The sequence below is a fragment of the Peromyscus leucopus genome, chromosome 20 (assembly GCF_004664715.2).
Source record: "Peromyscus leucopus breed LL Stock chromosome 20, UCI_PerLeu_2.1, whole genome shotgun sequence".
In the NCBI taxonomy this organism is placed as follows: Eukaryota; Metazoa; Chordata; class Mammalia; order Rodentia; family Cricetidae; genus Peromyscus; species Peromyscus leucopus.
The window spans coordinates 14,323,342-14,337,152 of NC_051080.1; positions in this window are offsets into that span (position 1 = coordinate 14,323,342).

Consider the following 13,811-nt stretch of genomic DNA (forward strand, 5'->3'; position numbering starts at 1 on the left):
TGCCAGCAGTCTTTTGTGGGGATATCTTTGTGGATTTCTGTGGGCCTCTCTAGCACTTTGTTTCTTCCTTTTCTCATGTGGTCTTCATTTACCATGGTCTCCTATTCCTTGCTCTCCCTCTCTGTTTTTGATCCAGCTGGCGTCTCCTGCTCCCACAGGCTCTCTTTCCCTCTACACTCACCCTTCATTACTCCCACTCATGTCCAGGTTGTTCATGTAGATCTCAGCCATTTCTCCATCATTGGGTGATCCTCGTGTCTTTCTTGGGGTCCTGTTTTCCAGGTAGCCTCACTGGTGATGTGAGTAGCAGTCCAGTCATCCTTGTTCCACATCTAGTATCCTCCTATGAGTGAGTACAATACCATACTTGTCTTTCTGAGTCTGGGTTACCTCAGTCAGGATGATTTTTTCTAGATCCATCCATTTGCCTGCAAACCTCATGATGTCATTGTTTTTCTCTGCTGAGTAGTATTCCATTGTGTATATGTTCAATTTATTTATCCATTCTTCAGTTGAAGGGCATCTAGGTTGTTTCCAGGTTTTGGCTATTACAAACAGTGCTGATATGAACATAGCTGAGCAAGTGCTCTTGTGGTATGATTGAGCATTTCTTGGGTATATGCCCAAGAGTGGTATAGCTGGATCTTGGGGGAGATTGATGCAGAGATCCATGGCTAGGCCCCGGGTGGAGCTCCCGGAGTCCAATTAGTGAGAAAGAGGAGGGTTTATATGAGCAAGAATTGTTGAAACCAAGGTTGGATAAAGCACAGGGACAAATAGCCAAACAAATGGAAGCACATGAACTATGAACCAAAGGCTGAGGGGCCCCCAACTGGATCAGGCCCTCTGGATAAATAAGACAGTTGATTAGCTTGATCTGCTTGGGAGGCATCCAGACAGTGGGACCGGGTCCTGTCCTCAGTGAACTGGCAGTTTGGAACCTGGGGCTTATACAGGGACACTTGGCTCATCCTGGGAGGAGAGGACTGGACCTGCCTGGACTGAATCTACCAGGTTGAACTCAATCCTCGGGGAAGTCTTTGCCCTCTAGGGGATGGGAATGGGGGGTGGGCTGGTGGGAAGGGGGGGAATCCGTGGCTGATATGTAAAATTAAATTTAATAAATAAATTTAAAACACACACACACAAAAGAAAAAAATTACATGGAACCACAAAAGGAATTGGATAACCAAAACAATTCCAGGTTAAGAAAAAAAAATGCTGGAGGTATTACCATTCAAGATTTTGAGATATATTATAGAGATGTACCAATAAAAACAACAGGGTGCTAGTACAAAAACCGACATGTAGACCCACAGATCAAAACTGCTCCAAACATGAGTCCCAGTAAGCACAGCCCTCTCATATTTGAAAAGGATACCAAAAGCATATCCTAGATAAAAGACTGAATCTTCAAGAGATGGTGTTGGGAAAACTGGATGTTCACATGTAGAAGAAAGAAATTAGACATGTGTCTATCACTATGCTCAAAAACTAACACAAATGGATCAAAGACTTGAATGAAGAATTAGAAACAATGAAACTGCTAGAACAAAATACAAGCAGTACCCTACATGGTACTGGTGTAGGAAAGGGCTTTCTCAAGATAACTCCATTTGCCCCAAAATTAAGGTCAACAATCTACAAGTGGAACCTCATAAAACTAAAAATCTCTTGTACAGCTAAAGAAATAATCAATTGAATAAATAGCTCACAAAATGGGAGAGAATCTTGCCAGCCATATATCTAACAGATGGTCATACAGAATTTGCTTATATCTAACCACTTGCTTTTTTTCCTATTACTTTTGAAATTCTCTTTATACCTGGTTTGAGATCATTTAATAGTGACATGTATTGATGGGTGAAGTTCTGTCTGGGATATTCTTGGTATTCTGTTTAGTTGAGCTTTTCTGGGTGTCATGAACCTCAGCATTCATTTCCTTCTCTGGATTCAGCAATAGTTTATATAGTAATATTTTTTAATCTGTTTTTTTCATTTTTCCATTTGTCAGTCATTTCTGGTACTATCATATACTGTATTACTTAATGTTCTGATAAGGCATGTGGGATTCTTCATTCTTTTTCTTTTAATAACTGAATATTTTTTAATGCCCTGTTTTTAACTTTTTGATTCTGTTTAATTGGGTCTTATGTTAAAACTCTTTAAGTTTTCTGTCTACTCTATATGCCTCAACTATAAAAATTTTTTTGTAGTATTTTTATGTTCTACTCTTTTCTGAGAAACTGCTTTTGTTCATACTTTGATCTTCTGACTGTTAGTTGTCCAGTTGTTTTCTCTTCTAGCTTACCATGCTTCTTTAATGTGTTTATCTTGAATTCTTTGTCAGGCAATGTGTAGCTCTTTATTTATTAGGGTTTGGTAACTCGGTTATTGGAAACTATTTTATTCTTTTAGAGGCATTCTGATCTTCTGATTTTCTTGGTTTTTGTAGCTTGTCTAAACACATGTGAAAACACCCACTTCTGCTAACCTTTAATAACTCATTATGACAAAGAAATAATCTCATATCAACTGAGTGGGAGGCCATAATTATTTCTTGAGAAAGGGAGACATGTTGTAGTCTTCATAAAGCACTGAGGGCTGAAATCAGCATTTGGGAAACTCATGGAGACCATTTATGGCTAAGACTACGGTTGCCTGTGGTAGTGGTAAGGGCTGGAAAAATCTTTGATAGTAAAAACTTTTGGATTCAAACAGTTCTTTTCTCCTGTGAGAGATCTTGTTGCTGAAAGAAGCTCGCTTGGAAGTGGACCCAGTCCACTGTGTATTTATGGTGACAGAGGGTATCTATCATGTATGCATACATAGGGAGCAGATGAAGATCAGGATAGGGATTATGGGTGTACACACAGAGACTATTGGTTGAGGCCTAAATTATGGATGGTCCTCCTACAGCACAGGCACTGGTATCTACATGGAAATAGGAACTGGGGCACAGAGACACACAAGGCAGCCATGACTCCTGTGTTCAGGATGTTTACCCTGGGACAATAATATTGGTGATGGATCACCAACATGCTTGTTATGGTAGTATTGAGATGTAGCCAATAATTAAGTGGTCACAGAGCTGATCTTTGAACTACAAACTTGCATGGCCAACTACACGTCCACTGTTTAAATGTGGGTATGACTACTGAAGTGTTGACTCCAAAATCTGAGGCACTGCTATCCTTTCTAGTTTTTGAGTCATAGGTACATGTAAAAGAGCTTCATAGGTGGGATCAGAAACACTGATGTGCATGAAGCATTCATAGAACCAAGACTTAGGCATGCATTTGCTCACTGAGTGATGGGGTGGGGAGGAAATGGTGGTCCAGCCCAAGCTGCAGACAGAGCATGTATTTTGATTCTAGACTACTGAACTCTCTGCAGACCAAGTCATTAGGGTCATTCTTGAACTTCTTGTGTGGTTCATATAGTTTCTAAGCCCAGACATCTCAACCATGCTGTTTGCCCTAAAAATGAGTGGTATGAAATCAAGGTAAGAGAGCTGATTAATTTCTTTGATAGGTTTTTTTTTTCCTTTCAATGTATAGCCAAGGATTTTATCTTAGCATAGAGCACTACTGGCCTTGGACAGGAGAAAACACAGGCAAAAAGAAAGTGCTCCTCATTCCTTAGTGCTCAGGTATTATGCTTTGCTACACTTGGTCGCTCTAAGTTCTTTTGTTGTTTTGGTTTTTTAAGACAAGTTCTCTCTGTGGAGCACTGAATGACCTGGAACTTGCTTTGTAGACCGGGCTAGACTTGAACTCATGGAGATTCACCTGCCTCTGCCTCCCAAGTACTGAGATTAAAGACATACACCACCATGTCAAAATACTTTTAAGTTCTTAACTGGACTGACCTGTGCCACAGCTATTTTCACTCATTCATTACTGATGAATTGTGATTGTTTTTATGTTGAAACAAATGCTAGCACCTCCCATTGGGCTGTCTTGCTGCCAGCACCCCTCAGCCTTGTCAGGGTGTCTGATGCCACAGGTGCTTAAGACTTTTTTTTAAAGCTTTCATTTGAAAAATGAAATAGTTTAGAAGCAAAGCCTAGGCATTGTGAATACATCTTATACACAAGTCTAATAAATATCTCATTATTGAGTAATAAGGTCATGATCATTTTGCCAATTTAAAGCAAAGCAATGACTTCAGAGACTTGGGTTTACATGTGCTCCATGCTCTTTCTCTGTCTCCTTCCCTTACCCACCCTTCCAACTTTGTAGTCAAGGGGGTTAGGACAAACTTGAAGGGCAGTCTTTTTTCAAGGCTAAGACCAGAAGTTTTCATTTTAGGTCAGTTCCCTAGTGGTTGCTTTTAAAGTTCATCTGAATTAACATTCTGTGATATTTTTGTCAGCCGTGGCTGCAAGCAACATCATTCCAGTGGCAGAGAATGCAAATAACTCTGCAAGCTCCATTAAATGCCATGCTGCGCTGTAATGGAAGTGACATTTCCTTATTACTCAAACATCAAATGTAACATGGCACTTATTCTCAGTTATACTTTAGGCAAATTAATATTTGTGACAGATACAATAACTCCAGGAAGAGTAAAAAGAGAGAGGGAGGGAAAAAGATGCTTGATGGGGGCATAATAGTTAGCTGATATGCTTATGAGGCCCAATAAAACTGAGCCATGAATAGAGAGTATAATTAGCAGTGACCTTATCTACCCTGCTGACAGAGACTAGGAACCTGTCATTCTAGCATCTGGAAACACACAAACCCTGTTGCCCTTCATTGCCTAAAATATTTTATCAGTGGTCTTTTATGGGATGTGATGGGCTTCAATAGATAATTTTGAAAAGTCTCTTCCACAAGCACTCTTAAAGTATGTGTGCAGGGGTGTGGGTTTGTGCGTGTGCACATGCACTCCAATGCATGTGGAGGCCAGAAGCCAGCACAGAATTAGAATTTTGGTAAAGATTTCACATATGTCTGAGGACATCCCTGCACAAACCACACTGTTTTATTAGGCATGTTGGGAGAAGATCTACCTGATATTATGTCATTTTAATTTAAGCTGCTAATCAGCAGCAAGAAACGATTAAGACGATTGTAGTTGACCGTGGAAAGGTTGAAGGCAGGTAACTGAATGGACCAGAGTAAAGAACTGTCTCAAGAGCAGGTCTCGGCCAAGTAACAAATTTCTTGAGGAATATTGGTTCTAATTCCACATGGACTATACACTCTTATGAATGTAACTGAAGAATGCGCCTCCGTGAAGTAGAGATGGTTTGTATTGGGAATACAGAGCAGCATGGTGTCAAATACGTCCAAGGTACTGTGATTTACTTTCATCTTACGTGCAAACTGACTCCTTAGCTTGCTCATGGTTCACCGGGGCTGGGAGAAAACACAGACTGTGCTGGTCAGGGAGAAAGGGATTTTTTTATTCTCAGCACAGCAGGCAGCTTGAGCCTCATGCTTTCCTTGCTCCCTTGCTTTAGAATCTTTCAGAGTGATGCAGCTAGGGCTGCCCAGACAGCTGCAGAATACCCTGAGCTTTATTTCACAGCTGTGGTGTCACAAGTGCAGGAAACCAGGACAGTCTATAATTGGCTATAAATAATCCTGCACTGTATCTGTCCTATGGTGAGCCATCATTTCACTGTACGAAGAAATGAATCTGCTTCCACTTATTCAAGATATATAACCTCTACCTTCTGGTCATAGTTGGCACACAGTATTCTGGAAAAGACAGTCCAGCACAAAAAAAAAAATGTATTTTTTTTTCTGCCAACAAGTGTCTGACCCTCACACATGTAGAGGACCAACAAAAACAAATCTTCCAACAGAGGTGCCTATTCAGTCAGGATACATCCTGAGAAGACTGTACGTCATAAGGAGATGAGAACAGGTGGGAAGAACAGTTACTCTGAAAATCAAGGATCTAATTATTACAGATTGTTAAAGCTCAAACTAAGAACTTAGGGGAAAGTCTGGCAAGCCTGTATTTAATGTAAGGCCAGGCAACTGTAGCATAGAGATTGCATGGAAAGCTGTGTTCATAGGCTGCACTCACTACATCTCAAGGGTCTCTAAAATACTTCCGGGTGTGTTGTGTGACTCCATAGACAATACGCACTTGACTAAGAGTATGGGTCTTGTTTTTTGTGGTGAGACAAATTTTTCAACTTAAAATTAGGGATTGCTTAATTTTCTAATTTTCTGTTGAATGTCTTTAGACTATAGTTGAAGACAACTGAGACCACAGAGGAAAAGAGCATGGCCACACATTACTCTGATTATGTTCTGGACAGCAGATTCTCTGTAGTATGGGCTCTACAGAAGGAGACTCAGACCTGTTTTCTGTGTTTTAGAGAAGAATTGTACTATCATTCACGTTAAAGTACACCAAACAATCAGGTTTTGGTTTGCTATGGATGGTTTAGTATTTTTCAGATTTCTGCCTTTAAAAAGTATAAAGATTTAAAAAAACATAAAGGGGTGAAATGCACAGAGCACCACTACTTATAAAATTTGTATCTAGAGATGTGGCCACTGTTACACCATGTGATTTCCCTACACATTGGACATTCTTCTAACATGAAGTATGTATGATGTAGGTTGGCAGGCTAGGTTCTCTAACAACTTATGAGAAATTGCTGAGCAATTGTTCTAGATAGACTCATAGTGGATACTAATGACATAATTTTATTAAAATAACATCTTATCTATGTAAGATGGCATATGTGGGATGTTAGGAAAATAGTAAGAATATCTATGATATATACAATATATTTGATTGGTTCTTCATAATCCTCTAGATTTTATACATGTGTGGTCCCTATAATACGTGTTTCAAAATTAAAAAGTTAATTTTTAAAAAATATTTTCTGTGTATACCAGAGTAGAAGATTGAACCATTTATTTTGAAAATGGAAAAGAAAAACCTTGAAACTTGATTGTTTTAGTTCTATCTTTGGCACCTATTCCCCTAAGGAATACCAGACTGGAGAATAGCCCCAAATCATGTGACTTGTTTTGAAAGACCCCAACCCTTCAGGCTTACACACACCCCCAAGCCCCAGGAGAATGAGGAACTAAAAAGCTAGTTCCAAGGGAAAACTGACTCAGCCACCCCTGCCGCAATGTAACAATGTAAAGAGATTTCTGTTAAGAGATGCACTCAACTGTGACTGGGATAATTGCAAGTGTCCCAGGAAAGACCACTGTAACCTCTGTGTAACCTTTACTCCCACCCTGATACCCCCCTTGAGATTTCGGGAAGAATGTGCATGCGGATGTGACTGTACCCACTCTGTGATCAGACCATGATCTTGGGAAATTAGCCTCTAGACATAAATCAATCGAAATGAAATTGTATGGGAAATGTAATCTTGTGGCTTTTGTGGATTTTTCCTTTAAAAGTACCTATGTGGCTGCAGTAGGATGCGACTCTTGCCCTCAGGACAAGGGTAACCCGACTGTACAGCCGCTTCAATAAACCTCATGCTGTTTGCATCAACTGGACCGGAGTCTGGGTTCTTGGGGCGCCCACATGAGAAGGTAGAACCCGAGACTTTGGGGTCTATCAATTTCATTAATTGTTCATTTTAAAAGAAAGAAATTAAAGACTTCCTAGAGATCAACGAAAATGAAAACACCACATACCCAAACTTATGGGACACTATGAAAGCAGTGCTAAGAGGGAAATTCATAGCACTAAATGTCCACATAAAGAAGTTGGAGAAATCCCACACTAGTGACTTAACAGCACACCTGAAAGCTCTAGAAGAAGAAGAAGCAAAGTCTCCTAGGAAGAATAAACACCAGGAAATTATCAAAGTGAGAAGTGAAATTAATAAATTAGAAACTAAGAGAATAATACAAAAAATTAATGAAACAAAGAGTTGGTTCTTTGAGAAAATCAACAAGATAGACAAGCCCTTATCCAAACTAACCAAAAGACAGAGAGAGAGAATCCAAAGCAATAAAATCAGAAGTGAAAAGGGGGACATAACAACAGACATTGAGAAAATCCAAAGAATTATAAGGTCATATTTCAAAAACCTCTACTCCACAAAACTGGAAAACCTAAAAGAAATGGACATTTTTCTGGATAGGTACCACATACCTAAGTTAAATCAAGACCAGATAAACTATTTAAATAGTCCAATAACCACTAAGGAAATAGAAACAGTCATTAAAAGTTTCCCAACCAAAAAAAGCCCAGGACCAGATGGTTTCAGTGCAGAATTCTACCACATCTTCAAAGAGTTAATACCAATACTCTCTAAATTGTTCCACATAATAGAAACAGAAGGAACATTACCAAACTCCTTCATGAGGCTACAATTACCCTGATTCCTAAACCAAACAAGGATGCAACAAAGAAAGAGAACTACAGATCGATCTCCCTCATGAACATTGATGCAAAAATACTCAATAAAATACTGGCAAACAGACTCCAACAACACACCAGAACAATTATCCACCATGATCTGTAGCTAGAGTTTTCCTGCCTTGCCCACAGTCAGGACAAATCTTTGTCACCTGCCAGTCCCACAGCCGGTCAGACCCAACCAAGTAAACACAGAGACTTATATAGCTTACAAACTGTATGGCCGTGGCAGGCTTCTTGCTAACTGTTCTTATAGCTTAAATTAATCCATTTCTATAAATCTATACCTTGCTATGTGGCTGGTGGCTTACTGGCATCTTCACAGGCTGCTGGTCATGGCTGTGGCTGGCAGTGTCTCTCTGCCTCAGCTTTCTGCTTCCCAGAATTCTCCTTTCTCCTTGTCCCACCTACTTCCTGCCTGGCCACTGGCCAATCAGTGTTTTATTTATTGACCAATCAGAGCAATTTGACATACAGACCATCCCTTTTCTTTTTTTTGGGCGCCAGATATAGATGTAACCAACCGTCTTATTAAATAAGAAACACAGAAACAATGTAAAAGAGAAAGCCGAGAGGTCAGAGCTCAGAGCTAAAATCTCACCCTTCTGCCTGCGGTGTCCCAGCTTCCCGAAAGAGAGCATTTCCTGTCTGTTCGTCTATTTATAGTATTTTGTTCTGCCTTCTCATTGGTTGTAAACCCAAACACATACTGCCTCGTCACTGTCTGAATGTACAGCCCCCTAGGTCTTAAAGGTATATGTCTCCAATGCTGGCTGTATCCCTGAACACACAGAGATCTATGGGATTAAAGGCGTGTGCCACCACCGCCATACTCTTGCTATGGCTCTAATAGCTCTGACCCCCGGACAACTTTATTTATTAACATACAATCAAAATCACATTTCAGTACAATTAGATTACCACCACAATGATCAAGTAGGCTTCATCCCAGGGATGCAAGGGTGGTTCAACATATGAAAGTCCATCAATGTAATACACCATATAAACAAACTCAAAGAAAAAAAAACACATGATCATCTCACTAGATGCAGAAAAGGCATTTGACAAAATCTAACACCCCTTCGGTAAGGGGAGGGGGTGGGAGGGGGGAGAATAGGGGAACCCATGGCTGATATGTAGAACTGAATGATATTGTAAAATTTTATATATATATATATATATATATATATATATATATATATATATATAAATAATCTAGCACCCCTTCATGATAAAAGAAGTCTTGGAGCGATCAGGAATACAGGGAACATACCTAAACAAAATAAAGGCAATTTACAGCAAGCCAACAGCCAACATCAAATTAAATGGAGAGAAACTCAAAGCAATTCCACTAAAATCAGGAACGAGGCAAGGCTGTCCACTCTCCCCATACTTATTCAATATAGTACTTGAAGTTCTAGCCAGAGCAATAAGACAACATAAGGAGATTAAGGGGATTCAAATTGGAAAGGAAGAAGTCAAGCTTTCCCTATTTGTAGACGACATGATAGTATACTTGAGTGACCCCAAAGATTCCACCCAGGAACTGATAAAGCTTATAAACACCTTCAGCAACATAGCAGGATACAAGATCAACTCAAAAAAAAAATCAGTAACCCTCCTATATACAATGAACTAAGAAGCTGAGAAGGCAATTAGAGATACATCACCCTTTACAATAGCCACAAATGACATAAAATACCTTGGGGTAACACTAACTAAGCAAGTGAAGGACCTATATGACAAGAACTTTAAGTCCCTGAAAAAAGAAATTTAAGAAGATGTCAAAAAATGGAAAGATCTCCCATGCTCATGGATAGGCAGGGTTAACATAGTAAAAATGGCAATCTTACCAAAAGCAATCTACAGATTCAATGCAATCCCCATCAAAATACCAACACAATTCTTCACAGACCTGGAAAGAATAATACTCAACTTCATATGGAAAAACAAAAAACCCAGGATAGCCAAAAGAATCCTGTACAATAAAACAACCTCTGGAGGCATCACAATCCCTGACTTCAAGCTCTACTATAGAGCTACAGTAATAAAAACAGCTTGGTATTGGCATAAAAACCGACATGTGGACCAATGGAATCGAATTGAAGACCCTGACATTAACCCACACACCTATGAACATATAATTTTTGACAAAGAAGCCAAAAGGGTACAATGGAAAAAAGAGAGCATCTTCAACAAATGGTGCTGGCATAACTGGATATCAATGTGTAGAAGGCTGCAAATAGATCCATATCTGTCACCATGAACAAAACTTAAGTCCAAGTGGATCAAGGACCTCAACATAAGTCCAGCTACTCTGAACCTGCTAGAAGAGAAAGTAGGAAGGAGTCTTGAATGCATTGGCATAGGAGATCACTTCCTAAATATAACACCAGTAGCACAGGCACTAAGAGAAACAATCAATCAATGGGACCTCTTGAAACTGAGAAGCTTTTGTAGAGCAAAGGATATGGTCAACAAGGCAAAGCAACAGCCTACAGAATGGGAAAAGATCTTCACCAACCCCACATGTGACAGAGGACTGATATCCAGAATATATAAGGAACTCATGAAATTAGACATCAAAACGACCAACAGTCCAATTGAGAAATGGGCTTTAGAACTAAAAAGAGAATTCTCAACAGAGGAAAACTCAAATGGCTGAAAGACATTTAAGGAATTGCTCAACATCCCTAATCATCAGGGAAATGCAAATCAAAACAACTCTGAGATACCACCTTACGCCTGTCAGAATGGCTAAGATCAAAAACACTGAAGACACTTTATGCTAGAGAGGATGTGGAACTAGGGGAACTCTCCTCCACTGCTGGTGGGAATGCAAGCTTGTACAACCACTTTGGAAATCAATATGACGCTTTCTTAGAAAATTGGGAATCAATCTCCCCCAAGATCCAGCTATACCACTCTTGGGCATATACCCAAGAAATGCTCAATCATACCACAAGAGCACTTGCTCAGCTATGTTCATATCAGCATTGTTTGTAATAGCCAAAACCTGGAAACAACCTAGATGCCCTTCAACTGAAGAATGGATAAATAAATTGTGGCACATATACACAATGGAATACTACTCAGCAGAGAGAAACAATGACATCATGAGGTTTGCAGGCAAATGGATGGATCTAGAAAAAATCATCCTGAGTGAGGTAACCCAGACTCAGAAAGACAAATATGGTATGTACTCACTCATAGGAGGATGCTAGATGTGGAACAAGGATGACTGGACTGCTACTCACATCACCAGGGAGGCTACCTGGAAAACAGGACCCCAAGAAAGACATGGAGAAATGGATGAGATCTACATGAACAGCCTGGACATGAGTGGGAGTAATGAAGGGCGAGGGTCGAGGGAAAGAGAGCGGGAGATCCTAGCTGGATCAAGAACAGAGAGGGAGAACAAGGAATAGGAGACCATGGTAAATGAAGACCACATGAGAAAAGGAAGAAACAAAGAGCTAACGAGGCCCACAGAAATCCACAAAGATACCCCCACAATAGACTGCTGTCAATGGTCGAGAGACAGCCGGGACTGACCTACTCTGGTGATGGGATGGCCAAACACCCTAATAGTTGGGCCAGAAACCCCATCCAAGGACTGAGGAATCTGGATGCACACATTCACGACTAGGCCCCAGGTGGAGCTCTGGGAGTCTAATTAGTGAGAAAGAGGAGGGTTTATATGAGTGAGAATTGTTGAAACCAAGGTTGGATAAAGCACAGGGACAAATAACCAAATGAATGGAAACACATGAACTATGAACCAAAGGCTGAGGGGCCCCCAACTGGATCAGGCCCTCTGAATAGGTGAGAGAGTCGATTGGCTTGATCTGTTTGGGAGGCATCTAGGCAGTGGTACCAGGTCCTGGGCTCGTTGCATGAGTTAGCTGTTTGAAACCTGGGACTTATGCAGGGACGCTTGGCTCAATCTGGGAGGAGGGGACTGGACCTGCCTGGACTGAGTCTATCAGGTTGATCCCAGTCCTCGGGGGAGACCTTGATCTGGAGGAGGTGGGAATGGGGGGTGAGCTGGGGGGAAGGGGAGGGGGCAGGAAGGGAGAGAACAGGGGAATCTGTGGCTATTATGTAGAACTGAATAGTATTGTAAAATAAAAAACAAAATAAAATATTAAAAAAATTGTTCATTTTAATAGTTAGTTGGGTGAGGTTCCACTAGATGAGCACCTGCAATGCAGGCTTGTTTATTTATATATTACTTTGCCTTTCTTACTGGTTAGCAAGTTACCATTTAACTTCAGAGATACAGACATAGAAAAACCTTTGGCAATTCTTCATTTGTTTCAATTTTGTGAGTGAAAAAAATATGGCTTTTTAAGTTTTGTAAGAGACTATTTTTTTTCTCCTGCTGTCTATCAACCCTAGACACTTTAGAAGCCTGAGCCAAGTCCCAGTAGGAAGTCTAGATGACCTTTTAGATCAAGAGAAAAAGTGACTACTAAATCACCAGGCAGTATTCATTCCCTCTGGCATTCTGATTTCCTCACGTGCCTTCTTAATCACTATATAAATGTTCACTAAATACTTATTATGCAGTTGTAGCAAGTATCAAAATCTGTCACTGTTACATTGACTTCCTGGAGGTTCCAGGGATCAAACTCAGGTCTTCAAGCTTGGAGGCAAGCATTCCATGCACCATATTGCAACACACACACACACACACACACACACACACACACACACACACAAGCTTTTGTTAACACTTAATAGACAGTAAGCTCATCCAATAGACCACAGGAAAAGGACAGCCAGATCATCGACACATATAACCTAAGCAATCATATGGAAACACAAAGAAACCAGGATAGTCAATCGATCCTGAATGATAAAAGAACAGCCTGAGGTATCACGATTCCTGATTTCAAGTTGCACTATAGAGCTATAGTCATAAAAACCGGGAGTATTAAAGTATGCACAGGGACTACATGGGTCTGCACCAGGTCCTTTGCATATATATTATAGCTTCCAGTTTAGTGTTTTAATAGGATTCCTGAGTCCGGGAATGAGTAGGTCTCTGATTCTTGTACCTTCTCTCAGTCTCTTTTCCTCATGTTTTTTTTCATCCGCATCCAATGTGTTAGCTTTTGTTTCATCTTATTTTATTATTATTATTACCCCTCAAAAGCAGGTTTGTTGTGTAATGAGAGACAGAAAAGGAGTAGATCTGGATGAGAGGGGAGGGATGGAAGGACTGAGGAGGGTGAGAGGAGGGGAAACATAATCATAATATATTATGTGAAAAAAAATCTATTTTCAATAAAAGGAAAACCGGTTCTTGAGAGTTTAGGAATAGAGGGAACAAATCTCAAAATAATAAAGGCTATGTATAACGAACCTATAGCCAACATTGTATCAAATGGAGACAAACTGAGAGTGATATAAGAATGTCCAGTCTTCCTTTCTTATTC